Here is a 27,462-nt window from a genome sequence, read left to right on the forward strand (position 1 = left end):
ATGGGTATTTTCCAGAGATAGGTTGGTTTTGGACCTTGCTTATTCAACCCTATGCCATGTTCCCATGCTAATGGTGGGAGGGTATATGTTCCCCTATCAGCCAATGTGTGCCTGCCATAAAGCTCAGCAGTCCTGGGTCAAAAAGCTACTGGATGGCCAGGGAACATTTGCCCAGTTTGGGTTACCTGGGATAGCTCTGTTGAGTGAAAGCTAGACATAAAAACAAATCAACCTGCCAAAATTAAACTAAGAATTGCCGCACTCTTTGTAGGTTCTCTAACATGATGCAGCTTGGAAGTGGAGAGCATGATGGTATGGAGAAGGCTGTATATTCTATGCATCCAGGAGTTGAGATGGAAGGGCAGTGCAGCAAAGCCTCTTGTCTTGACAGCCAGAGTCTACTACGCAGGAGGAGAATAAACTAAAAATGATGTGGGATGTTTGGTGAAGGAGAGGTTTCTAAACAGAGTAAGGAATTACATCAGAATTAGTGACACACTTATGGCAATCGGACTCCAGCATAAGGCTAGGACATTATTCATAATAACAGCCTATCCCCACAGGAGGGATATGACAGTAAAGAAAAGAGTGCATTCAGACAACAATTGCAGGATCTACTAGATAAAGCAGGACAACATGAACTGGTGTTGATAATGTGTGACCTGAATGCACATATCAGGAGAGACAGAACAGGATATGAGGACTGACTTGGTCCACACGGGTGGGGGCAACAGGAATAAAGAAGAAAATTCTATAGTAGACTTCTGCCTGTAAAATGGTTTTGACAGTCACCTACACATGGTTCAGCAAGAGAGACAGTCATAAGATCACATAAAAGAGTGGCCAACATGCAAATGATGTAGACTTCATCCTAGTAAGGAAAGGGCACTGGGCTAGAATCAGTTATTGCAAAGTCATCCCCAGTGAAACAGTCATCCCACAGCATAAACCACTGATTGCCACAATCAGCTGCTAACAGTGGTCCGAAAAGGATCTGAGGTCAACAGAAACTAGGCTGCAGACATAGAGGTTGACTGGAGAGAAACTGCAATGGTTCAAGGAATTGATCAGGTCTCTACCACCTCAGGAAGAGGAGGAAATAGGTGGAGTTGAAAAAGACGAAAGTCAGTGTATCAAATCACATGTAACGACTACAGAACTGGTATATGGCTGAGCCAGATATGGAAAAAAGTGCATAAGAAAAGCTGGTGGTAGAATGCAGAAGTCCAGGAAGTCATCAAAAGAAAGAAGGAGTGCAGGAAAAAAGTGGGAAATAGAAAAGACAGACCAGGCTAAGAAGGAATACTGGCTGGCTAACAAAAAGGCTAAGGGAAGAGTTACAGTGGCAAAGAACAAGGCTTCAGAGGCATTTTACCAGCTTCTGGAAAGCTACAGACCCTGGAAAGTACAGATCCATAAGTCTCATTAGTCTCATATACAAAGCCTTGGGAAAAATTATCATGAAAATGATCAATAATGATATAGGAAACCTCCAGACAGTGGACCCAACTAAATTTGATTTCATTATGGACAGGTCATGCCTACTCAACCTGGTATACTTCTTTGAAAAGGTAACCAAAGCAAAGAATGAGGGCAAATACTTCACACTGCCTACCATGATCTGGACAAGGCATTTGATTCCTAGACTTGAAGAAAGCATATGTCAAGCTCCCAAGAAAGCTGATTTGGGCAGTTCTTCAGTGGTTCAAAGTCTTGGAAACATTAATAGAATTAGTACAGGCTATGTACAAGGACCTAATGACTCAAGTACAAATAGTGTTTGGTCTCACTGAGGGGGTCCTAGTGAACTGAGTGTGCATCAGGTTTCAACTTTGAGCCCACTGCTGTTCATGCTGGTGATGGGCTTTAATGAACAAACACGATGGATGAGTCAGATCAACAACATTGCTGTATGCAGATGGTATGGCATTAAGTAGACTAAGCAAGAACTGCAGGAAATGATAGGAGATTGGAATAGAATGCAAAACTGAAGCCACATGTGATAAAACTGACTGAGTACAGTGTTAATAGAAGCAAATAATCAGAAGAAGCTGAGAACTGAGATAGAAGGAAAATAGTGGAAATGGATTGCAGCTTCAAGTATCTGTAAGGGATTTCTATGGAGAAGGTTGTCAGAGCTCAAATCAGAGCACCTGCAGTCAACTAGCACAGAATGTCAGGGGTAGTATATATGACATAAGAATGCCAAAGAATCTGAAAACTAAGGTGTACCACACAGTAGTGCATCTGGTACTGCAGTATGGTACAGAAATCTTGGCAAAAAAGGCAGAACAGTTGAGGAAGCAAGTGGTGATGGAGATGAAGTGCCTGAGATGGGTGGTAGGGTGCACACTCTGAGACAGAAGAAATGTGGACATCACAGCAGAAGCCAAAGTAGCTCCAATTGCAAAGAGGTTCAATGACAACAGATTGTAGTGGTTCAGTAACTTGTGCAAAAAAGAAGACAATCTAGTGAAGAAGACCTTGGACAGACAGGATGAAGGCAAGAGGAAATGAGGGCATCCAGCAAAGAGATGAATGAGTTGTGTGTTGGAACACCTACTATAATCAGGCATAACTGTCCAAGAAGTTAAGAGAGTGGCATTGAAATGAGAAATAGATAGTGGCAATTCAAACAACATGCTGACCCCATGTAGAAAATGCGAAAAAAGGGGATTGATGATGATGATGATGATAACATGTTACCAAAGTGCACTGTAGTCTAATGCATGTTATTTGAATCTAAATGAGAAAATAACTTTTACGCCAAAAGGTAATGCTTTATTAGAGTGCTGACAGTGTTGAGATCATTCAATAATGGGGCAAGGTATTTTCACTTTTCTCCTGTATTGTGTGATCTCAGAGTTAAATGTAAGTCAGCAGGGGAATGGGGTACAGGGAGGCTTGCCCCCCTGCACAAAATGGCAGAGAAGAGATTTCTGTAGATTTTCAGTGGTTCTATCTTTTGAAGTTGTTTACATTGACAGAGTGAGAGGATGTTTATTTTCAATGGGTTGACTAGCATATCTACGTATATGTATATCTATATCTATATCTATATCTATCTATCTATATATATATATATATATATATATATATATATATATATATATATATATACACACCACACACACACACACACACACACACACACACACACACACACACACACACACACACACACACACACACACACACAAACACACTCCAGATTCACTAATCTTCCATGCAGGACTAATCTAGTCCTGCACGGAAGCTGCGGTTTAAGAGGAGGATGGCAGTGTGCCATGCATATTAAGGAAGGCGTGCTGCCTGAACTCCTAATGCTACACGGAGCATGGACGAGTGCAGGGGGTGTGTCTGAGAGCAGAGCTCTCAGAATAAACACGCCCCTGCAAAGTAGAACAGAAGAATGTGTAAATAAATGAGTGAGACCGCTCATAAGTGTCTGCATATCCCCATCAACATTCCCCATGTGTTCAACAGCAACAGTACACTGAAATAAAATGAAGAAACCCTTGTAGTAATTTTTTTTTTAAATTCCCGAGTACAGCTAACTGTAGGTGCGCGGGTTTGCCCATTGCTTAGCTATGGGTAAAGCAGCTGAAAAGGCTGAAGAGGATAACAAAAAATATATATATATATATATATGCAAATGAAGCAGCACAGCAATAGTGTAGTAGTTAGAGCATCTGCCTAATGAATAGGCATTCCCGGTTCACGTCCCACTGCAGCACATATCATTTTCCATGTGAAACCTGTATATGAACATATTCTCGCATCTTTTTGCCATATAACCTACATAATAACATTTAAATGTGAATTGGAGCACTGCATTTAATGCACATGTAAAGTGTCAGTGTCTTAATGAATAAGGCACTAATAAGCAGGTTTAAGCACAAATAAGCAGTAGTAAGCATGTTTAAGTGTGTTTGCGCAGTGGTAAGCATTACCTACACAGATTAAGCAAAGTAGAAGCTAACTGAGTGTAAGAAACTGTAACCAGAGGTTAGCATTGCTTACCGTCATGCAAACCCACGCAAACCTGCTTACAACTACTTTAAAGTGCCTTAATCACTCTGGATCTAATGGCCCATGTTCTGCCCAGCAACAAAATAACCTGCCTCTACAAGGCTCAAACTCAGGACCCTGTACACTATAGTCACAGTAATTAACCACTAAGCCATCATAGCAATAGAAAGGAATGAGGTATCAGCAAGCTGATCCTCACCACAGGAAAACCAAACCAAACATGTGAACTGAATCTATGTACAGTGTGAAGTGGTATAACCTTCTCCATAAGATAAATATGTGAACTGAAGTACTGCAGTAAGCATAGATCTGAGGTGTGATTGTAATAAAGTGTAGAAGTCCTCAGATCCCCATACAGTGTATGTACACATGAATCACGGATACCAGACACATATATAACCTGTAATAAAGAATAAATCATTGCCAAATAGCAAATATAGTGATAATGAACTATTTTAAGCAATGCTAACTGCAGCACAGCTCATGTTAGTAAGTGTAAGCAATGTGTAGGGATGCCTGTTCAATCTGCCTAGTGGTATACCTCTTTAAGCAGTGCCAGCCTTATGTAAGCAGGTGTTCCCATAGCTTAGCCTTTTCAAAACTGGCCAGTCATGGGAAAGTGTGGGTGAATGGCCATATTTAAACCCCACAGGCAGGAATACTTCTCATAAATGGTTGTAGCTTCCTACTGCAGGCAGAATGGCTGGTGTGGGTGAAGGCACTCGATTTAGAGTGCAGCGCTGGGGCATCCAGGAGTCAAAAATCATGGTACGGCTCCTGGTAAAACACCATGATCAGAGACTACTGCAGGGCCAGTACCAAGGCCCACAGTACAAAACAGAGGCCTGGGACAGTCTCGCCCATGACCTCACCAGTGCCACAGGAATCCTCCGGACTGGTGAGCAGATCAGGCATCACCATGCTCACCTGAAGCAGTGGAGGGGGATGTACTGGAACAGTGGATCCAGGAGTCTTGGCAGATTGCCAGTGCCCCAGTACTGAGTAAGTACACATTCAACTAAGTAGTAAATAATTGCTTAGCTTGTGTATACTATGGATAGGCATGGCTAAATATCAATGCATTTCTCCGACAGCTGCAGATGACCGAGTTGTGAACCAGCAAGCCTATGATGCTAGGCTGCAAAGGCTGCATTGTGAGGCAGGTTAGCAATCAGTCTGCATGTACAGTCATAACAAAAATATAAGAGCCTTAGAAAGTGTTATACCAGTAGAAATAAATGTGTAATAGTCTGTGAATAAAGAAGTAACCCCTGGAGTGCTTCTGTTTACTCTTCTCTAATATGTTGGCGATTTGTTCCATACTATAAATAGTACTGCTGTATCTTAAGCAGTGTCACCCACACCGTGGTATGCAGATGAAATGGGTATGACGTCCTGCATAACAATGTTGGAAGTGCCAAGAGATCAGTCATATCGTACATCTTAGGGAGAGTTAGATAGAAAACTGTCAAAAGCTTTACATCAATTCCCTGATAGCACAGTGTACTGTGATGTTAGCTATAATTTATTGTCAAATACAGCAGGGTTTGAATCCTGGGAGTGCTACTAAGTTGTATGCATAATCATACCCCACAACTGTACAGATTCTGATACAATGTTCAGATAGAAAGCTGTATGCATAATTACACCCAACAACTACAGAATTTGCTTGAATGTTCAAATTGTAAGTTGTATGCATATTTATACCCCACAACTGTTCCAATCTGTCCAGAATGTGCAGATTAATGGCCCATATCACCAGCTTGGTACCCTGTTCCCCTGAAAATTCAGTGTGATGATCCAAGAAATGTAGGCAGCTGTCAATGACATATAATTGATAGTCAACCGTGAACATAGTCAGAGAATGTATATGAAAACAATCCTGTCATTCTAGTACCTCACCCAAAGTGTATGACAGCAATTCTCAACATATGTTGCATTAACACCTGCAGCCTGTCACACCTGTATGTAAGACACAGGTCATGTATATAATAATCTATAAACATACCAGTGTACAATATAAGGCCATTGTGTAGTGTAATAATACATGTAAGGGAAAGATCACTGCAGTGACTAAGAATGTTGTGAAAACTACAAGGATATATTAGTTGTTAAATGAACCCTCTCTCTCATCCCTACCATATGTGCATAATAACCCAATGACACTCCTCAACTGGTATGTGTACACTCCAAACTTTTGTTGAGACATATGTCCTAATGCTTTATAAATATTCACATGTGTTTCTATGCATGTGCCATGTTAAAATACACCCATATTGGTGACCTGTTGCCATCAATGAAACCCGCATGCTCCTGTAATGGCCACTGTTGTTCCATATATGCATGTGTTCTGCTTGCTCTGCAACTGTGTTAAATCTGGTGTGTCGGGTTAATGGGAATACATATGCATGCTGTTATAACTAATCCTGAATGCTGTTGACTGTTACTAACCCATATCTGTCAAAAATCTGCGACAAAACAGCTTGTATGGGAAGGCCGGTCCCAGCGGACCCACCTGTCCCACCTCAGCTGGACATGGCACAGGGCACCTGCACATCTGGGGCCCAGTCTGGGACCTCCTCCTCTGTGGATCCTGTGCCACCTTCAGGAGGAACTGCTGCAGGGGATGGGGCTTGCCCCCCCCCTCAGATTGGGCGCGGAGGGGAACCTGTCAACAGGTCCAGGCTGTGGTGAGTAGTGAACTCGATCTGGAGTATTGAGAGTGGCTACACCAGCTTGAGGGCCGAGTGGCACTATTAGAGGGTGAGCCTGCCTCTCCTACACAGCCCCCAGCACAGCCACCTTTGTGGGCCGTGAAGGTGCAGTGGTGACTGCCCATGGGTGGGGACCTCAGGTTATGTAACTGTGGCAGATGTAACCCTGACCCCACAGTTATAGTGACAGCAGTGTGTGCACTCCAAGGGATGTGCACATGAGTAGACCTTGCAACCATGCAGAGTTCTGGGACATGTGTAGGACATCCCCCACAGCTATGGTAAGGTCTGGTGGGTGTCGGTTTAATAGTCCTGTACTGGTCCTACATGCACTGCTGATGTTGTGGTCTGTAAAGCATACATCAGGCATTCACAAATGATATCTGTTCACATATCATCCCAGGTATGAGGTGCTGTAACACATAGGGGCTGTGAGCATTGGAGCTGACATAACTGACACAGTACTACAAAAGCAGCAATGGTTTGTACACCTGTGTGGTATGGTGCACAGTAAAAGGCAGAGTGCAGAACAGGTCCACAGTAACACTTCGTATATGGGTGCAGTGTTAACAAGGGGAAATGCCATCACCTACCAACACAGCCCATGCATCACACACATGTATACTGCTGCTAGCATGAGATTACTATAGTTGCACTGCATGCTGTTGCGCACCAGATGTAATGCATGCTGACAGAAGGATAATGGGAGAACTTTGTGTACAAAAGGTGTGCAATCCCATATGTAGGTGTGTGTGTGTGTGTGTGTGTGTGTGTGTGTGTGTGTGTGTGTGTGTGTGTGTGTGTGTGTGTGTGTGTGTGTGCGTGTGTGTGTGTTGATTGTGTGTGTAAGTGCAATCTGGTGGAGTGGAGTGTGGTCGATGCATGTCAGATGTGTGTGTACATGTGTCTGTTTGTGCGGGTGTCCATGTATGCACAGGCGATAGTGGGATTGATCACATGGCAGTGCTTCTCCTTGGGATTGTGCTGTACATGTACATGTAATGACACATGAGACACCAGGACAACCTGTTTGATATGTGAACACATGACAGCTGATAGCATAAAAAGGTCTATAGCACAGAACATGCATTGGGAGGGAAAGTACATACCAGATATACACATCATATTGCCAGCAGCAGATAGATAACTGGCTACCCACGTATGCAGCACTGCTAATGCAATAGGAAATTACCACACCACATCAGTGAGTGTATCCAGGTATTACTGTTATCCGCATGATGGGTTGGTTGTGCAGCAGATGTGGCATGGACTGAGCAAGACTGTAGTATGAGGCTCTGGTGTGTGACATATGTAGTGAATGTAGCAGCTCCAACCATATAGGGGCCATGTACACCATGACTGAACATACACAGGGTAATACTGGACAGCATTGAGGCCATGTACAACCTACTCCACCAAAGTCAGGGAGGTGATGGACTAACAGGTCATGTGTTGTGATCACACATGTAGGCATGGAGAGGTATGATATGTTAATGGGTAGTATTAATGAGTGTATGTTAGCAATTGCCATGCAGGATGGGGAACATATGTAATTGAATGTGGGACTGTCTGTAAACCCAGGGCATGGGAGGTAGTAAGCTGGACTGTCAGTGTGTGTGTGTGTGTGTGTGTGTGTGTGTGTGTGTGTGTGTGTGTGTGTGTGTGTGTGTGTGTGTGTGTGTGTGTGTGATTGTGTGACTGTGTGTGTGTGGCTGTGATGGTGTGTAAATGTGTGTACTGCTATGCAATTCTGTACAGGTCTTAAAGTGTGTGTTTGTTTCCCCCACAGGTGTCGAGATGGATCAGGGTCCCTCCTGTATGCAAACTGAGGTAGGTGTCCATACAGACACCGATGATGATGATGGTACTGTTGAGGCACAGGTGGGGTTATCAGATGCCGAAACGCCATCATGTGTCATCACCCTCCTAGCCACCCCAAGCCACACACAGTTACAGTGCCCCTACTAACCCCATCACACATGGCCATAGCAGAGGGACAGTGGCAGTTGGTGCCAGTGACTAGGAAAGTGTGGTGTCAATGCCAACTGTGTCAGGTCACAGACGTAATAGCCAGATGTCCAGCAGGGCACCACATCGGCAGATGTACCGTGGTGCTCGTGGGAGGGCCGCTGGTCTTCATGCCCCTGGCAGAGGCGCCACAACTGGTAACACCAGGAGCATGTTTCAGGCCGTAATGGAGGCACAGGCATGTATGGACATGTACACCAGACTGGGCCTGAGACTGCAGAGGGCTGCTTTCTCATCTGTAAGTGGCAACCTTCATGATCTTGCTGCTGCCCTCCATGAACAGAATGAGGTCATGAATAGATGGTGGGGTGAGATGGTGGGCCTCCTCGACCATGGTATGTCCGTGCTTGAACGTGTGGTGGGAGTGGTGTGATGGCCGCGTGGACATAGGCCAGAAACACCTGCAGCTGGTGGTCAATGTGGACATTCCAGGACACCAAGCTACTCCCATAGTGGCAGTACCAGCCCCAGCACACCACTGGAGGGTGCTGTCCACACCACACCACAGCAGGCCTTGTGCACGTGTCCCTGGCCAGTCCCAGGCAGGACATGGTTTCAGCGAATACCTGTCATCAGGGTAAAGTAGCACCTCAAGGTCTGCACCTGCATGTGCCCATGCAACCCCTGGTAGGCACAGTCAGCATGTCCGTGGCTGGAGGCACTGAACTGCACACCCTGCCAGGTATCATCTGCAGCTGTCCAACAACACCTGTATATGGCAGTCACATAGCAGGACTGTGTGCATGCATACCCACACAATATGCAACCACACCTAGGGCGACCCCATACCGACACACACCACATCACCGTGCCCCAATCAATGAATCAGACCTCTAACCCACACACATGGTAACACATGTATGGACCACCCCCTGCCTCTGGCAAACCAGCAACACACCCTGTGCATATGATGATACCTGTGCCACATACCTGTCATCCATAACATTGATGCAGGGACAGGCTAATATGGTTCTGATGCACATGGTGACTGTTACAGAGTGCTACAATGTACTGCAGTATAAGATATTGTCGGGGTAATGTGTAATGCATACATGTCAGGTAGTGTAGCCATGCAGCTATGATGCATTTCAGCTGTCAGTAACACTGATTAGCTCTATAATGGTATCCATTTGTGTTGTAGGTGTACATGTGTCAGCAGGAGGATGGTCTGCAGTCATGTTTCACTACGGTATGGCACTGTGGTGACAACATGGTGACTGGCAAAGGGTGGGGACCTCAGTCCCACTGTTACCACTAGGGGGCTTGTGGGCTTCCGATCTCCCAACTCCCCTCCCCATCAATGTGTTTACCCCCGACATGTGTCATATACCACCTCTGTATGCATCTTGTGTGTCATGTCTGTTAACCTACCCAACTTACCTCCCCAAATATACCTATAACCCCTCCCCAACATCCCACTCCCACCTGAAAAGAAAATGAAGGGCAATCTGTTCCCACAAAACAATCTCGCCCCATACATGGCTGTCTGTTTCGCACACAAGTCCACTGGACACATGTAATCTGGTCTAATTGGCATCACAATGGATTTATGTTGTCCTCACCCCCACTCCCAGGGATTTGAAGGTCCAAATCTACCAACAAATTCAGTGTATATGCACAGCTGTTGCTGTAGAAGAAATGGGCAGCTATGGACATTTCCTACACCCTTCCTGCACATGCCTAGCTATTTTTCCTACTGTCTTACTCTCTTTGTGTCCCTTTTTCACCACTTTCCTATTAACCCTTTTTTCTTTCCTTTTAAAGAGGTTTGCGTGGGGGTAAGCAAGAGTAGACATTTTAAAGTAGTTGTAAGCAGGTTTGCGCAAGTATGAGCGGAGCTAAGCACTGCCTACACAGGTTAAGCAATTTAGAAGCTAACTGAGTATAGGAAACTGTAACCAGGATTTAGCAGTGCTTACCTCCGGGCAAACCCATGCAAACCCGCTTACCACTGCTTTAAAGTGCCTTAATCACTCTGTATGCAACAGGCCGTGCTCTGGCCAAAAACAAAATAAACTGCCTCTGCAAGGCTCGTACCCAGGACCCTGCAATCCATACACAAAGTGATTTATCACTAAACCATGGCAATATATATAACCGTGATGTTTTCACAAACATCATCCAGCCCAGTCATTCAGCAGTACAGAGAATGTATTCCAACATATAGATGTATGTGTGTGAGTAAATATATTAATGTCTAAACAGGTACAACATATTGATATATGTAGACATATGTATATATATATATATATATATATATATATATATATATATATATATATATATATATATATATATATATATAAATATATACATATAGAAATATATATGAACATATATACATGCAAATACCTACATCTATAGATATATATGTCTACATCTACATGTGTAAATATATACAGCAGGTCATATATATGTCAGCAGATATATATATAAATGCATATATAAGTGTATACGGACAGACATCTGGAGATAACAATGGGGATATAACAAAAACATATATGTCCTCATGCAACGTTAATAGGGTTGAGAGGCCCCACATAATATACATCTGGTACGAATAGGTATGCTCCCTCCCAGCCAAGCATGTCACCCCCTGAAATACAGTACCAAGTGTTGCAGATCCCATAATCCCTAGGATACATATACACAGACACATATATGCAGATACAGGTATAGATATATATATATATATATATATATATATATATATATATATATATATATATATATATATATATATGTGTGTGTGTGTGTGTGTGTGTGTGTAACTACACATACACACACACAGATATGTATAGTAAGATACATATGTAGTATGTACACACAATATTGAGCAGCCAGTATTCCTACAGTCACCACCTTACCAACTGGAGACTGTATGAGCCACCTATATGAATGACATTCATAGCCTGCAACACATACCCACAGAGATTTCAAAGGGTATAACCCCACTCACAGGTATGCATAAATGAATGTGAAAGCCATATTTGTGTACTATGACAGTTGTATATGCCATGTCATATAGCTGCTTAGACACTGACATCCATATGAACAGTGTAATGCAGCTGTGAAACAGTTATACTGAGACAGTAGTCTGGAAAGGTTGACATAGGTTACTGTCCAGGCTGAGGCCTTCAAGTAATACAATAGTAATGACAGACTGGCCCTCAGCATACCAGACAATCAACAGTATGTAATGTCGACGTATAGGTCAGCAGCCTCTAGCTACACTCTGTACACAATCCCTAGAGGGTACAGACCCCAGCTGACACAATGGGATGTATCTGTTGCATAACAAGGCATAACTGACACCATCACAATCGCACTGACAAACAGAACATTCCATATGGCAGGAGGCAGTAGGCCTGCATTCACCCATGGTGGATTGTATGGTAATGTACATCCAAATACCTTAAGGCAGCTTACCCCAGATACCCACACATGTTGTAACAGCCTAGGTTAGTCATGGTGCACCCCCCACACTAACTACTATTGGGCCATATACCACTGTTATGTACACTGGCCTCTGCAGTGCATTAGGGCACACATGTATTGTGTAGGTGAAGCCCACACATATATCGCCCAACCACCCAGTATGTGTGGGGGACACAACAGCAGTGGAGGGATGGCAGGAATGACAGCATGACATACACACAGCACACTACATAACCCCTGACAGCATGTCACATGTGCAAAGCCAGGTATGTAGGTGGAGGACAGAGGCTGGAACACAGGCACATATGTGTAAAATTGTTGTCATACAGTAAGCAAGATATGTATATGTGTACATATCTGTATGGATATATGTATAATTATATATACATATATATTTTCCATATGTCCTGCACATGGAGTGGAGCCCTACCTCAGCCCCAATAGTCCCAACCTCTGAATGCAAGGGGATGTCATGTATGTATTGCAGGTATATTTGTAGACTATTGCTACTGTAATAGGGATCGTCTTCACAGAAATGTATGTGGGAGGCCACATCTGCTGTTAACGTGTGCCATTGACTACTGACAGACATCCTAAGGTCATCATAGTACAGTACCACTGCTAGCACAGTAACACCCCTGTGGACTACAGCTGCGATATATATTTGGACAGTCTGACACACGCTGATCAGTCCAGGGGTATACACAGAACCCCTTCATGCAAGACATGTGGACCAGGCCTGTCAATGTGGATGATAACAGCCATGTAGATGGGTATAACACGTAAATAGTAGTATACATTTGCCCCCATAGTTTATGCATTCATACACCCCTGTCTGTCCTGACACATAATAACCACTGGTACAGAGGTGCCATGGCCACATACTACCCACTAGTTAGTGACATACATCCGAACAGCATCCCACTGCTTTGTCAGACATACATGACTGTCATGGTGGCCCAGCAGAAGTACATCTGGCAAGTATCTGGACATAACAACTCACTGGATAAGTACAGTAAGCTGCTAGGCATGTAACAAAGCACAGTGCAAGCTACAGGCAGACTGACTCAACACTGGGCTACATCTCCCATGTGGAAATACGCATGTACCTGCATAGATTGCAGGCTCTACAGGCATGTCACATCACAGAGTAACAGACACCTGTGTGAAAATGCATAACCACAACCAGTGTGAACACAGTCACATATGGTAAGCTAGCATAAAATTACAGTACATGGACTATTGGTCCTACACCATCCTCATATGTGCCACTCACAGAATGACCCTACATATACTGGTCTGCTACAAAGTTTAGTCTGATGGCTGTCTGTAGTATGGGACATGTGGGTGTATGGCCCTACAAACATGTATGGCAAAATGGTACCATACAGTGGGGCAGCATGTAACATCAGATAGTAGGGGAGCTAGAACAATGACAACTACCACAGTCTGTACACAGGCTGAAGTACATATTAACAATACACACACTGCCGACATTCACCATCACTACACAGACCTCAGTACTGTACAATCATCCACAGAATGTCCAGGTGATGTCATGAAATATAACCCCTACTGTACATGACATGTGAAGCAATCTGAAATATCACTGGCTTGTTATCAGATATGATGGCACTATTTATGGTGCACAGCACATATGTACCACTTCATGCACGACATATGTACAAAGGTAGACAGAAGTGTGTCTGACAGCACATACACAGGGCCAGTATAGACATGTTGCTGTGATAACCTCATATATTTACCATTGTAACGGGGTTTGTTGCAACATGTCCTATGAGGGATATGAAGTCAGTAACTGTCACAGCCTTCAACATCTACAGATTGCATTCCTCACACTACCTTCTGCATTCCTCAGATATATGCACCTTGGCTCACACATGAAACCAAAGGCACAACACTGCCCAGTCTGCAGATGACCCTGCAGATGGGAATCCCTCACATACAATGACAATGCAGGTATTGCGACATGTATGTCAGGCATATCCAGACAAACACTGTTAAACCAACATTACTCCACATGGAGTATAGCAGCACTTACAGTCAGGTCAGACACATCCCCCTCCTGTTTGTTGCCCTCTTTCCACACTGTATGTTGTTTGAGGTAAATCCCCAATCCATCGGAGATGCTGTTTACCAAACAACAAATCTCATTTCTGCTCACAGTGACTGAAAAGAGCCAACACCACCATGTTTTTCGTAGGTATTGGAGTGTGTTTCCATTCAATTGGCTATGGGAATGTTACCACAGCTGTTCCACATGCAATCAGGGCTGCAATTCATGCAGAGGCCATCATTTGATCATGAGCATCACTTAAAATACACATGTTGCTGCCTAAGCAAAGCAGGTGTGGGTCTCTGCATCCACCAGAGAGGGAGTGGGGGAGGCAGACAGAGGCAAATACATGTCAGGGAGGGGTGGGAGAGTACAACAGAAGCATGTTTGTGTCACACACCTACAAGCACAGGGTATCAAGCCCCCGACAACTATGTAGTGCTATCACAGTTTGATGAGTTATTGGATGTGCCACATAGGTTACCTGCTGTGGAGCACTCAGAACATATATGTGATGGTGAGTGACATCTGCAACAGGGATACGGTAGATATACGGTAGGTGATGTACTTGTACCTGTCTGCATGAACAGCTGTCAGCGTCAACACAGGCACACTCACACAGGGATGCACACACAATGACACATTTGGCAGGGCCAGGAGTGCAACTCATCACTAGTGGGATTGCCACAACACATCAATGTGCAGGTCTCACATGCACCACACGGGTCATACGGAGGTCATATGGGCAAAGAGTATGATGAGATGTCAGACATCACACAGCATGCTTCAGTATGCCCTGGAGGGTTGTAGTGAGTGTGGATGTGGTCATACATACCATACAATGCACACATGAACACACAGGGTGCCAGTTATGACATGCATGTGTGCATGTCTGCATGGGTGTGTGGTGGTCAATTGTGCCAGCAGGCTGTACAAGGGTAGGAGATTGGTATACCTTGGCATCATGTCACATGACAATGGTGTGCATTGTGTCTCAGTGATGTAGTTTCTGTATTTGCCCACACAGGTGGGTATTGCATCCCCCATCCAGTCACCTGGGTGACTATTGTGTGTGGCCAATACTGCACATCACTTGCCATGTATATGTTTCTTACTCCATGACATGGATGGTGTCTGGGATGTGCACACCTCCCACATGAATGTATAGTGACATGTGAAACTGTACCTGGGGTGTCTGGCCCATGTTGTGAACACAGATTATCATCAGATGTGCCAGTCTTGCCCACCTGTGACAGGAACTGATAATGGGCAGCAGGTTTACCCTGCATCTACATTGATAGCATGCTAACAGCATTCCCTAATATCAGTGTCATCTGTCCATACAGGGCATGTTGTCAGGCATGGTATGTCCGTTGGGAGTCACATGTGAAGGCACCACGGGTGGTGCAAGTGTCCATTTGGGAACATGATGGAGGTGCACTGTCTGCATGTACGAGAATATTGGACAGATGGGCAGGGTGACATGCCCTCTGTAGCTCACTGCTATCACTGCATAGTTACTATCAATGGCCAAGATGCAGTGTACTACCGACATATTGGCTGTTGCCTAGCCATGTGTTTGCATATGACACATGGGTTGTGTGTGTGCTCTGGGCAATAGTGGGGTTGCTAACTGTGATTGTTTGGCCTTGATGTCACATGTCTGGGTATGGCTTTGCACCCCAGCTTCTCAGCTAATTTACGTCTGTTATCCCTGTATGGTCGACATAGTGATAGATAGTAGTGCCACCATAAAAGAACTGAGCAAAACCCTCCCCACATTGCTCATACTCACAACCACCGCTACACAGGATATGTGTTACACACACACACACACACACACACACACACACACACACACACACACACACACACACACACACACACCTGTCATGTCTGGGAGTAGAACTCCTTTCTAATTAGATTATTACATTACAGCACTACGCTGTTATAATATGTACCATGGACATTACTGGAGAATTTCTTCCCCAAAGGTGTATTTCATAATGAATGACATCAGCAGGGTTACCAAAGTAGGGCATTTCAACTGTATTGCGAGTGACTAGCCTAAAATGCATTGCTCTCGACACAGACAGTGAGACACACACAAAACCTTCACAACTGACTTGTGTGGGTAATGAACCCTGACCGAGCTCTATAATCACACTACAGCATGTAGCTGTTATAGGACACACCACAGGGATTACTAAAACAATTCTTCCCCAAAGGTGTATTTCACAATGAATGACATCAGCAGGATTATCAAAATAGGGCATTTCAACTGCACTGTCAGTGACTAGCCTAAAATGCATTGCTCCCTACACAGACAGTGAGACACACATAAAACATCCACAACTAACATGTGTGGGTATAGAACCCCTGATCAAGGCCTATATCACACTACAGCATGGAGCAGTTACAGGTTGCACCACAGGGATTACTGGCTCCCCAAAATTGTATTTCACAGTGAATGACATCAGCAGGATTGCCACAGTAGGGCATTTGAAATGTACTGCGAGTGAATAGCCTATAATGCATTTCTCCATACACACATATTGAAACACACACAAAACATCCAGAACTGCCATGGGTGGAGATGGAACCCTACCACAGTTCTAAATCACACTACAGCAGTACACAGTTACAGGACACGCTACAGAGATTACTGAGCTACAACCTTCCCAGAGGTGTATTTCTAGGTGGGTGACATTGTCAGCCTTGACAAAGCTGAGTATTTGAATCCTAAGGTGTGAGTACCCTAAAAATCATTGTTCTCTATTCAGTCAGAGACACACAGATTCATACACATACACACACACACACACACACACACACACACACACACACACACACACACACACACACACACACACACACAATTGCCAAGTCTAAGGTGGGAATATCTACCTAACTACATTATCACACTACAGCAATACACTGTTATAGGATGCGCTATGGAGATTATTGGGTTGTGACTTTCTCAGAGGTGTATTTCTAGGTGAATGATATCAGCAGCCTTGCCAAAGTTGAGTATATGAATTGTACGGAGGGTGAGTAGCCTAAAAAGCATTGCTCTTTACTCAGTCAGACACATGCACACAGATTTACACACAAACACAGTTACTAGGTCTGGGGTTAGAACACCTATCTACTTTATCACACTCCAGCAGTATGTAGTTATAGGACGCACTACAGAGATTAATGGGTTGTGACTTTCCCAGAGGTGTATTTCTAGGTGATTGACATCAGCAGCCTTGCCAAAGTTGAGTATATGAATTGTACAGAGTGGAAGTAGCCTAAAAAGCATTGCTTTCTACAGTCAGACACACACATAAACACACACACTCACACAGTTGCTAAGTCTGGGGATAGAACTACTACCTAACTAGTTTATCACTACAGCATTACATAGTTATGGGATGCGCCATGGAGATTTCTGAACTACAACTCTCACAAAGGTGTATTTCACATTAGATGACCTAAGCAGGCTTGTCATAATACTACTATGGGGAGGGCGGTGTGTGCATGGGCCATAACCCATTCATGTAGGGATTGATATGCCACATGCGGGCACACATGGGGTCATATGTCACAGGTACATGCATACAGCTACTAGATGACTACTTCCTTGTACAGTCATGTTGCACAGCTGGCACGAGCACCACATAGTCTGTCATGCTGACAGATACTGGTGGCTAGTATCTGCAGTGAGTGACATCTGCACCTCATGTGTTTGGGGCCCCTTGGCTGTGTGCTGGGTGGGACAGGCCCGGATGGCTCCTTGTCATGGTCACCCTCATTCACACATCTATGTCCATCTACCTTTGGCTTATTATAGCGTGTTGTCCTTACATATATGTCTGTATTCCTATCCACTGTGTGTGCAAGGCAGGAGTGGTGCATACTAACATGTGTCTGCACTAAGAACTGCAACTGCCAGATATGTCTGGTCCACTGGTGTTTCCAGACATGGCCTTCATGTGTTTAAGTGTGTGAGCATGCCCAGTATGACCTTTCAGTATGCTGTTGACTGACATTACCCTCATTCCACTAAGTGTGTGATCATGCCCAGTATGGCCATCTGGATTGCATGTGTGGATCAAGTCCTGGTAGTTTATACTGTGGTGCTGACCTTTGTGTTGTACACCAACAGGTAGCTTGCTGTGTCTGCAGGGTATCCATCAGTCATTTAGCATTTACTGTTGCTACATTTCTACATAGTGGGGGGCACCTGACTGTTTCTACATTTCTACACTGGAGTGGGAGGGGGGGCACACCTGACTGTTACTATAAGTGTACTTAGGTTCATAGGTTCATAGCTAGGTACTAGGCTTTTGGCCCTAGGGCCTATATAAGCCTAGCCAAAGGTACCCTGGCTTTCGCCACCCAAGAAAATTATTTTCCTGTGCCACTGTTGAGCAGAGCCACAGAAGTGATTCCCCGGGGGTGAATTTCCTATCTCTTAGGATGGAGGGGCACACCTGACACTTTTACACATTTGCTAGGACTGTACTGATATGTCGGGTACTCCATTTCAGTCTGTAGTCTTACCTATCGTGCTGGCTAGAGGCATACCAGTGTAATACATATCTTAGCTTTAACTACCTACATATAAGTTTCTGACTTCCTAGCCTTCGCATCTTATATCCAACTGCCTGACCTGCTGTAGTCTGTCTGTGTAGGCCTGGGGGGTTACACATAGGCCTCATTCAGAGGGCATAGTACAGCATTTGTTTGTGTTTGTCTACACCTATCCTGCTGGCTGTAACTGTTGTCAGGTATGTGACCCCCCCCCCAACTGGCATGTGTGAGTCATTTACCATGTGAGTGTCCCAATTTTGAGGGTGGTGCTGCAGGGCTGCCTATGTCAGATGCACATAGTACACTCCCTATACATGGTTGGGCACAGATAGTGTCATCTTTGGCATCCCTTTTACTGTATGTGTGAATCAGAGAGAGGTGTCATTCCCTGGGACCCGACTGTGTCAGTGCATGTGCTATGTGTTGCCTTTTTGCCAAGGCCAAGGCATACTGGGCATGCCTCTTTCTGCCTACTGGGGCAATTTCAGGTTGTTCCCCTTCCGAGTCACTCTGTGCTTGTGCAGGCCTTGGCAATGGTGGGGGGCTGTGTGGCCCTGCCCCATGCTGCTCCTGCTGCAGCTGTTTCCAGAGGATCATATTGTGTAGCATGAAACATATAAGGACAATATGGGTACATGTAGTTGGTAAGTACTACAAGGCCCCACCAGATGTGTCCAGACACCGGAATCGTGACTTGAGCATCCCAAACACATGCTCTATTATGATTCGTGTTTGTGTGTGTGCCACATTATGGAGTTCTTGTTCGGGTGTGTGTGCATTTTTGATGGGTGTCATCAGCCATGGCTCCAGTGCATATCTAGCATCCCCCACTAGTTGACCATGTGGGATGTCCCCATTGGCAAATCTTTGGTACAGCCGTGTCAGATGCCAGATGTGGGAATCGTGGTAGCTTCCAGGGCAGCCAGCACACACATTCATTATTATGCCCTGGGCATCGCACATGACCTGGCAGTTGATGGAGAGGAAGCCCTTGCAGTTGATGTAGACCCTACCTCACTCACCGGGTGGTGCTTTGATGCATATGTGCATGCAGTCTATTGCACCCACTACCTCAGGGTATTCTGCTATTTGGTCGAAGAGATGCATATTGCTGGCCAACACCGGGTGATGGGGAAATATACGTGCTCACTGACTTGCTGACATGGCATCCAGGAACTGGTGGAGTACCCTGGATGCTGATGCCTGTGATATCCCCATCATATCCTCAGTTGGCCTTTGGAAGGTACCTGTACCTAGTATTCATAGGCCTACATATACCTTGGTATCCACTGGAATGGATTCCCCTCTGTTAATTCTGTGTGTGAGGCGTGGCCGGCACAGCTCAACAATATGCTGTAGAAGGTCCCTGTCCACCCTATAGTGCTCCACTATCTCCAGCTCATGTAGCCCTTGGTAGGTTACCGTGGGTCTGTACACTCTTCTCCATCTCCTCACTGTGAGTTGCTCAGCAGCATTCACATTCTCACCACCCTCAGCCTCTTCTACATGCTGGTTTATGATTGCAAAAGCAGCCCCTAACATTTTTCTCTTGCTTTAGTTTTGTAAAATTTCCCCGTTTGTATACACCGGTGGTGCAGATGTATTGGGAAAAACAAGGGGGAAAGGTGTTTGCATTGTTTTTAGTGGTGTGCAGGGCTGGGCTGGTCTGCTGCCTGTGTGACTGGCTGACTCTGATACATTTCACCTGTCAGCTAAGCTAGTTCTCCTTGGTTACCTTCCTACTGCTGTTTTCCCCTCTCATTGCCTTCCTGTTTAAGCCTGTGTGAGTGCTGCACAAACGGAGTGCTCAAATGTGCACAGAGCTGCTATTACCTGGTTTAACTTTTTTTTTCTTCCTGTAAAACCCAGTGCGTGGCGCGCACACCTGCTTACACTTTGTAAAGGAGTGCTAGGCAGATTTAGACACACCCCTAGCTTAGCTGTGCTAAGCTAGGAGCAATCCCGAGCCCCAGGACTCCAATCTGCTTACAGTATGCCTGACACCCCCCCCCATGATGTCACCTATATCCTAGTCTTGCATCCAGCTATTCATACTCTTACACTGATGAGACCTGTCTCACAGGCTGGGGAAAACTGGGATTCACTATCCTTCCCCTCATTTGAATAAGATTGTCTGCTAATGCATAGTTACATGTCTCACACTGAGCCTCCCCCCTTAGCAACCACTACTCACTGGCCAGGTTGTCTTCTGCCTGCCATTGACTTGCATGGCAGAATACTGATTTTACTTAGAATGCCCATTTTAAGTTTATTTTCTTATCCCCCCCCCCCCCGATCCCGTTTGCATACCGCTGCCCTATGCTTAAACAGCCAAGATCAGCAAAAAAAAGTTGTTTTTTTCATTTTTTTTATTGTTTGCAATGCCAATGGCCTTCTACTTGGCCATTGGCATGCTTGCTCTGTGATATGCAGCCTTTATTTGGAGCTGTCATAGCTCCGTTTTTGATTTTGCAGAAATGTACTCGGTTACTAACCGAGTACATTTCTGCAGATTGCACTAGTCTTGCACGGACTATTGCAAGCTTCCTGGATTGCAAAATCACCTCATTTGCATTGATTTCTTCTGCAAATTAGGTGATTTTTATACCAGGGCTTAGTCCATGCAGGATTAGTGCTGCAGCTCTTGTGCACACCCCTGCTGGCTGTTCCTGGATCGCACAGCAGTCATATTGCCTGCGTGAGCTCCTGCACTCATCTTGCACTCTGTGCAAGCTTTTGAGAATCGGGGAACAGTGTATATATATATATATATATATATATATATATATATATATATATATATATATAGGTCTACTTCTAAATTTCAAGCTTTCAAAACACTGAGTTTCTTATCATCGAGAACATAAGATCAAAGTTTTGAAACTTCAAAATTTAAATAAAAAATCTTTTTTTATGCTTTTGCAGGGGGAAAAAACCCTGCACCCCCCACACCCACTGATAATTAAATATACCAACTCCAAGATCGCACTACAGGAAGTAAAATGGTAAATATACCATTCCACGGTGTACAGAGATCTCCATTTAAATGGTTTGAAGTTTCAAAACTTCGATCATATGGTCTCTACCATAAAAAAGTCAGTAAAAAAGTCGACATTTTGAAAGTTTAAAATTTAGAAGTATTCCCATGTATATATGTGTATATATATATATATATATATATATATATATATATATATATATATATATATATATATATATATATATATATATATAAAATGCACACATGTGCATATACTTTTCAGCCACAGTTTATTCTTTTGCCATCTTTTTCCATTATGCCGACAATGATACTCTTATCTGTACTGCTTCCACTATATCTGCTCAATAAACTCACCCAAGAATCATTCATTTCTATTGAGACTTGCTCACCCAATCACAACTCTTCATAAATCCAAATTAAACTGAATCAATAGTTTCCACGTCTACTTTCTACACTGATCACAAATCAGCCTTCACAATCCTTTTCTGCCAAAATTTTCAAACAAAACTATCAGGCTTCATAGATTGTCAGCTTAAACTTGGCATTCACATGTAGAAGGTTATACAAAGAACTTCCTCGCTGAACAGTCTTGACAGCTTATAGCCACTGATTACCTCTTATTCATTCAACTTTATCTATGCCTCATCAATCCTCACAAATATTCTATCACCCAGCTAAAAAATTAGAACACTATAATAACAAAATTGTCAAATGCTTTTGCAAGATGCAAAATGCAATGTACTACTGTGTTGCTTTTGAATGATTACATTGGTTCATATCCCCTGATTACTTAACTTTCACAAAGCTAAAATTTGCCATAGCATACTCTATTTTCCATATGCGTGCTCTTCTCTGAATATATTACTACAGTGACACACTCCACTAAGACCACCTCACATAATGGACACAAACCTTGTCATTTTCCACAAAACACTAATATATTTGGTGACTTACTAAACTCCACTTACATAGCGAGGAGTTAGAACTCCCATACAGCTGCAAACCATCGGATAACACCCACTCATACTTTAAAATTAAAGTAAAGACACTTTGTCTCAGCTCTTGGCATTGCCTATACTCACATTGTTAACCTAATCTCTTGCCATCCTGTTTATTTATTTATTTTTTCTCTATACATTATCTACTTACAGCATCCTATCATCTCTAAACCTCCAAATCTATAATTATCAACATATAGTTTTTTTCTCACCTTTCAGTGTGATCCACCTGTGTGAATTTCCCCCTTGTACATTTACTAAATCAGTGCTATAGTGTTTCTTCACCTGTTATATTTCTCAGCATTTATTGTATTAAAGTATTTTATTTTCTCCTTCTATAACTGTCAGCATTTATTGCACTTTTCTTATTTTGTCAATGCATGTAAATATCTAATACTCTTCCTTGGTGCTTTTCCCTGGGATAGTCAGAGTATTCCGGTCACTGAATGAAAATACAATGAAGTAAATAAATAAGGAGGCAGGTCCAGGACATACAGTTATAGTCTGCAGTAAGATTTTCAATACATGCAAAACATGCTTGTGTTTTATTTTATAGATGTCCAGCCAACTTGTAACACAGTTTCACACTTTGTTTAGATATTATGACAATATTAATATGGCTGGAGAGGATGTATCAACTAAAGTATATTCCTATTTATTTGCAGTGTATTACATCTTCAATAAAAGTGTATTCCTAGTCTTTAGTGACTGGCTCTTTGCTGCTTTATGTCCAGTGGGACTGCTGAATACCATGTCATTTGTTTTGGAATGAATGCATTAATGTTGTCAATGTTATGTTTCTATCTTTTATGCATTTTATTTAATCTATGATCCTTTCTTAGGGAATATGAAGCAGTTTTGCATATAAATAGGGTTAACAAGTAAAACCATTATTAAATGCGGAGAGCAGCAGTTTGTGGAGGACTGAGCCATATGAGTAAAGTTGTAGTTAAAATGCTGCAGCTAAACAGTGTTTTGATAATTTCAGCTTTAAAAAAAAACTAATCAAGATGTAGTCTTAAAGCCATGCTAAAGACATAACGGATATTCTGGTTCTACTAACTGTGCTGTGGTATTAATTTGTATTTGATTATTTCATTTTTTTCTTCCACAGTTGCTGGAAGCCAATTAAGTTGTTATTTATTTATTTTATTTATCTTTGTTAACCAGATTAGTCATACTAGGCCAGATGCCTCTTTTTAGGGTTGGCTGAAGGTGAAATTTATACTTCTAGGGGAAATTTGGTCAGGACATTGGGGAACTTCCTTTACTCTTTGGAAGAGAGGAAGTAAAGCACTGTCTGGGACTGCTAGGTGGCACTGGATAGTTGTTAATACAGTTCCAGGAATGCTATGATGTAGGACAGTAGAGCAGGGCTGCACAGAGGACAGGTAGAAAACTTACTGAAGGAAGGAGAAGGAGATGAAACAACTGTTACAGAACTGGAAAATGGAGGACTGAAGATACAAGTGCTGATAAATTTGATGAACCAGACAGTGACAAGGGAAGGAGAATAATCTAAATGAAGTAACATGGTGGACAGAGGATACCAAGAAGAAGAAATTGAGAGATTGGAAAACAAACAGCTGTCGGTGAGGGGAAAGCAATGGAGGTATTCCGAACTAGTGGATTAGCCAGTTTAATGGTTTACCTCTGCAACAAAGTTTTTTATTACAAGAAAAAAGAAGTTATGAAGATGCAGTAAGGGAATGAAGACTGGAAGAAGGAACTGAGAGGAGACAAACAGTTTCAGTTTCTCAACTGCCATAGAGAAGACAACCAGTGGTAAGAATAAACCGTATAAGTGATGGCATGTTTGAACAGGTATGATATTATGGATAGTATTATTTTGCAGCTAGGAACTGACATTAAAGACATAAGAACATTAATTAATTTGGGAGCTGAACATTTTGTGAAATTATATCTGAAAGCTTTAACTTACAGGAAAAATAATATAAGTAAGACTGAAAAAGTAAATGCTGTAGCATCATGAAAGATATTTATTTCATAGCTTGGGAGTGCAACTAAAAAAATAAATGTGCAGTTTAGGATTTCAGATATGGATGAGCATGTGCTAAAACTGTTTATTTTCTTTCATTTAATATGTATAGAGTACATGAAATTAAAAAATTATCTGTATTTAAAAATATGTGATACATGAAATATAAAATGGGAATATATATCACACTCAGCATCTCAGGCTGGGAAAACAGAATAAGTAAAATCATGTAGATGTCACCAGAGCAGAGAATGAGCAAGTTATTAGTATTTGTTTTTTTTATCGTGTGTACAAGTTCCACTTGATTAAGAAGAAAATGAGCTTTTATTAATAAAACAAATAAAATATGATGAGCACTTTCGGCATAAACTGCCTTCTTCAGATCATGCATGAAATGTATGGGCTGGGGGGGTTGGAAAGTGTGGGTAACAATAATTATGAATGCTAAGAAAGGATTTGTTAGATTCTGGATCAATCCAAAGCATGCTGTTGCTGTGGGGATGAAAATCATTTAGTACAAGACTGTAGCAAACAAAGGTGTGGCCAGTGTTGGGATAGGGGGCACAAAGCAAAAGCCTTTTTATTTAAAATGTAAAGAATTTGGACACTTTTGGTTTGAATAAACCATATTAGAAAAGGAAAGAGTAGATGACGGGGAAAGCTCAGAAGAAAGACCAATAGTAGCAAAAATGTTGAAAGAGAAAGTGGTATGGCAAAGGATTTAGCAGAAAGGTTAAATAATAAGAGGTACTTGGATAAGAAATAGTTAATACACAGGAAGAGATCACATTAGTAGGTTCAGGAAGTGAAGAGGAAGAAGGGGAAAACTGGGACAAGAGAAGAACAAGAACAAGATTGTGAAAAAAGTTGGTAAGAGACATAGGAGAAGGAACAGAAAAATAATATATGTAAGTAAAACACAAGAAAATGGATGGAAGAGGAATTTTAGCATTAAATGTGAATAGAGTTAAAACTGATTTAAGACTTTTGGTAGTCATGTTGGAATTGTGAAAATAATGCAAATGGATGTTTTTGTTTGCTAGATACTAGATTTAACAAACAAGAAAAAGGGAAAATACATGCAGTATGAGGGTTGGGGGTGGGATTTATTTAGTGGGTAGGAAACAAGATGTGGTCTAAAATACAAATTCTTATGAAAAATAAAGAAATAAGAATTTTAGATGTAACAATTCTAGTAGTAGTACCAGGAAGGGTAGTGATATATGATATGAGAATGAGACAAAAATGTATAGGATTAATAGTGATATATGCATATACTAATATGAAAGAGAAAAAGAACAGCTGTGTGAAGCATACCTCCCTACCGTGCCAAATTACTCAGTTTTTACAGAGTTTTGGGGTTCAAATGAAGGGGTGTCATGATTCCCAAGTGGCACCTCTTCATTTCCAAGTTTTTCCTTTTGTTTTTTTAATTTGTGTACGTGTGTCAGCTCCCTCAGGGCTACCAGCCTGTCAAGGGTCAGGAAAAACTTGGAAACTAACTTTCAGTATGATCAGACTAAATGGTAGTGTGTGTGTGTGTGTGTGTGTGTGTGTGTGTGTGTGTGTGTGTGTGTGTGTGTGTGTGTGTGTGTGTGTGTAAAATTGCCCCCCATTTAATACACCTGGTGGCTAGAGGTACTCAGGCTCAAACCCTGTACCTTGAGTGAAATGCATGGTGGTAACACAACAGTGAGCTTTGCCCAGGTTTTTTGTACTAAGAGTTGAAAGCTATACCAGTGAAATGCATTTGTAACACAATATTTTATTCTAGCAACTTTACAAAATTATACAAGCAATGTTTCCCTGGTAAGTCTCTAGCCACCACCACTTGTGAGATTTTTCCAGGATTTTTGTGCTATGAGTTGAGAGCTATGGTGAGAAGTGAGAACTGAATTTGTATTCCCCCATTATTGACTTTGTTTGTTTAGGTGTTTTGTGCTAAGAGGTTGAGAGCTATGGCTATAGTGAGATGTGAGAACTGAATTTGTATTCCCCCATTATTGGCTTTGTTTGTCCAGGTTTTTTGTGCTAAGAAGTTGGAAGCTATGGCCAGACGTGAGAAATGAATTCACTAAATGAAAGCCATTACGTTTCAGTCTTCCTATGTTTCAGGAAGCTGCTGGTTTGACATAGTAGTATGTTGCTCTGACTGTAGTGCATAGGGTCCTGGGTTCAAGACTTCTAGTGAAATGTATGGTGGTAACACAACATTTTATTCTAGCAGCTTTACAAAATTATACAAACAATGTTTAAAATGTGTCCCTGGTTTTTGACCTTTTGCCCCCCCAAAAAAAATGAAATTGAAAATAAGTGAGAGAAGCTGTGCAAGGTGCCTTTGGCTTACACTACTGCATTCTATTTATAGTGTGGGTGTGGAAGTAGGCTTTTTTAATGGAAATGTTCTGAATTGTGCAGTTTTATCATTATTGGTTCATGCATTCTGTTTCATTGTCTACAGTACAGTTTACTGGAAAAATGTTCAAACAATAAATTTAAAATGTGCTCTGTCTAACAAATGTGCTGTATTATACAAGGAATATAATTTAACAAAGTCAGGAAAGTGTATCAAAGAAAAGAACACATGTATGTTT

The sequence above is a fragment of the Protopterus annectens genome, chromosome 4.part0 (genome assembly GCF_019279795.1).
Source record: "Protopterus annectens isolate FY-2018-M chromosome 4.part0, PAN1.0, whole genome shotgun sequence".
Classification (NCBI taxonomy): Eukaryota; Metazoa; Chordata; order Ceratodontiformes; family Protopteridae; genus Protopterus; species Protopterus annectens.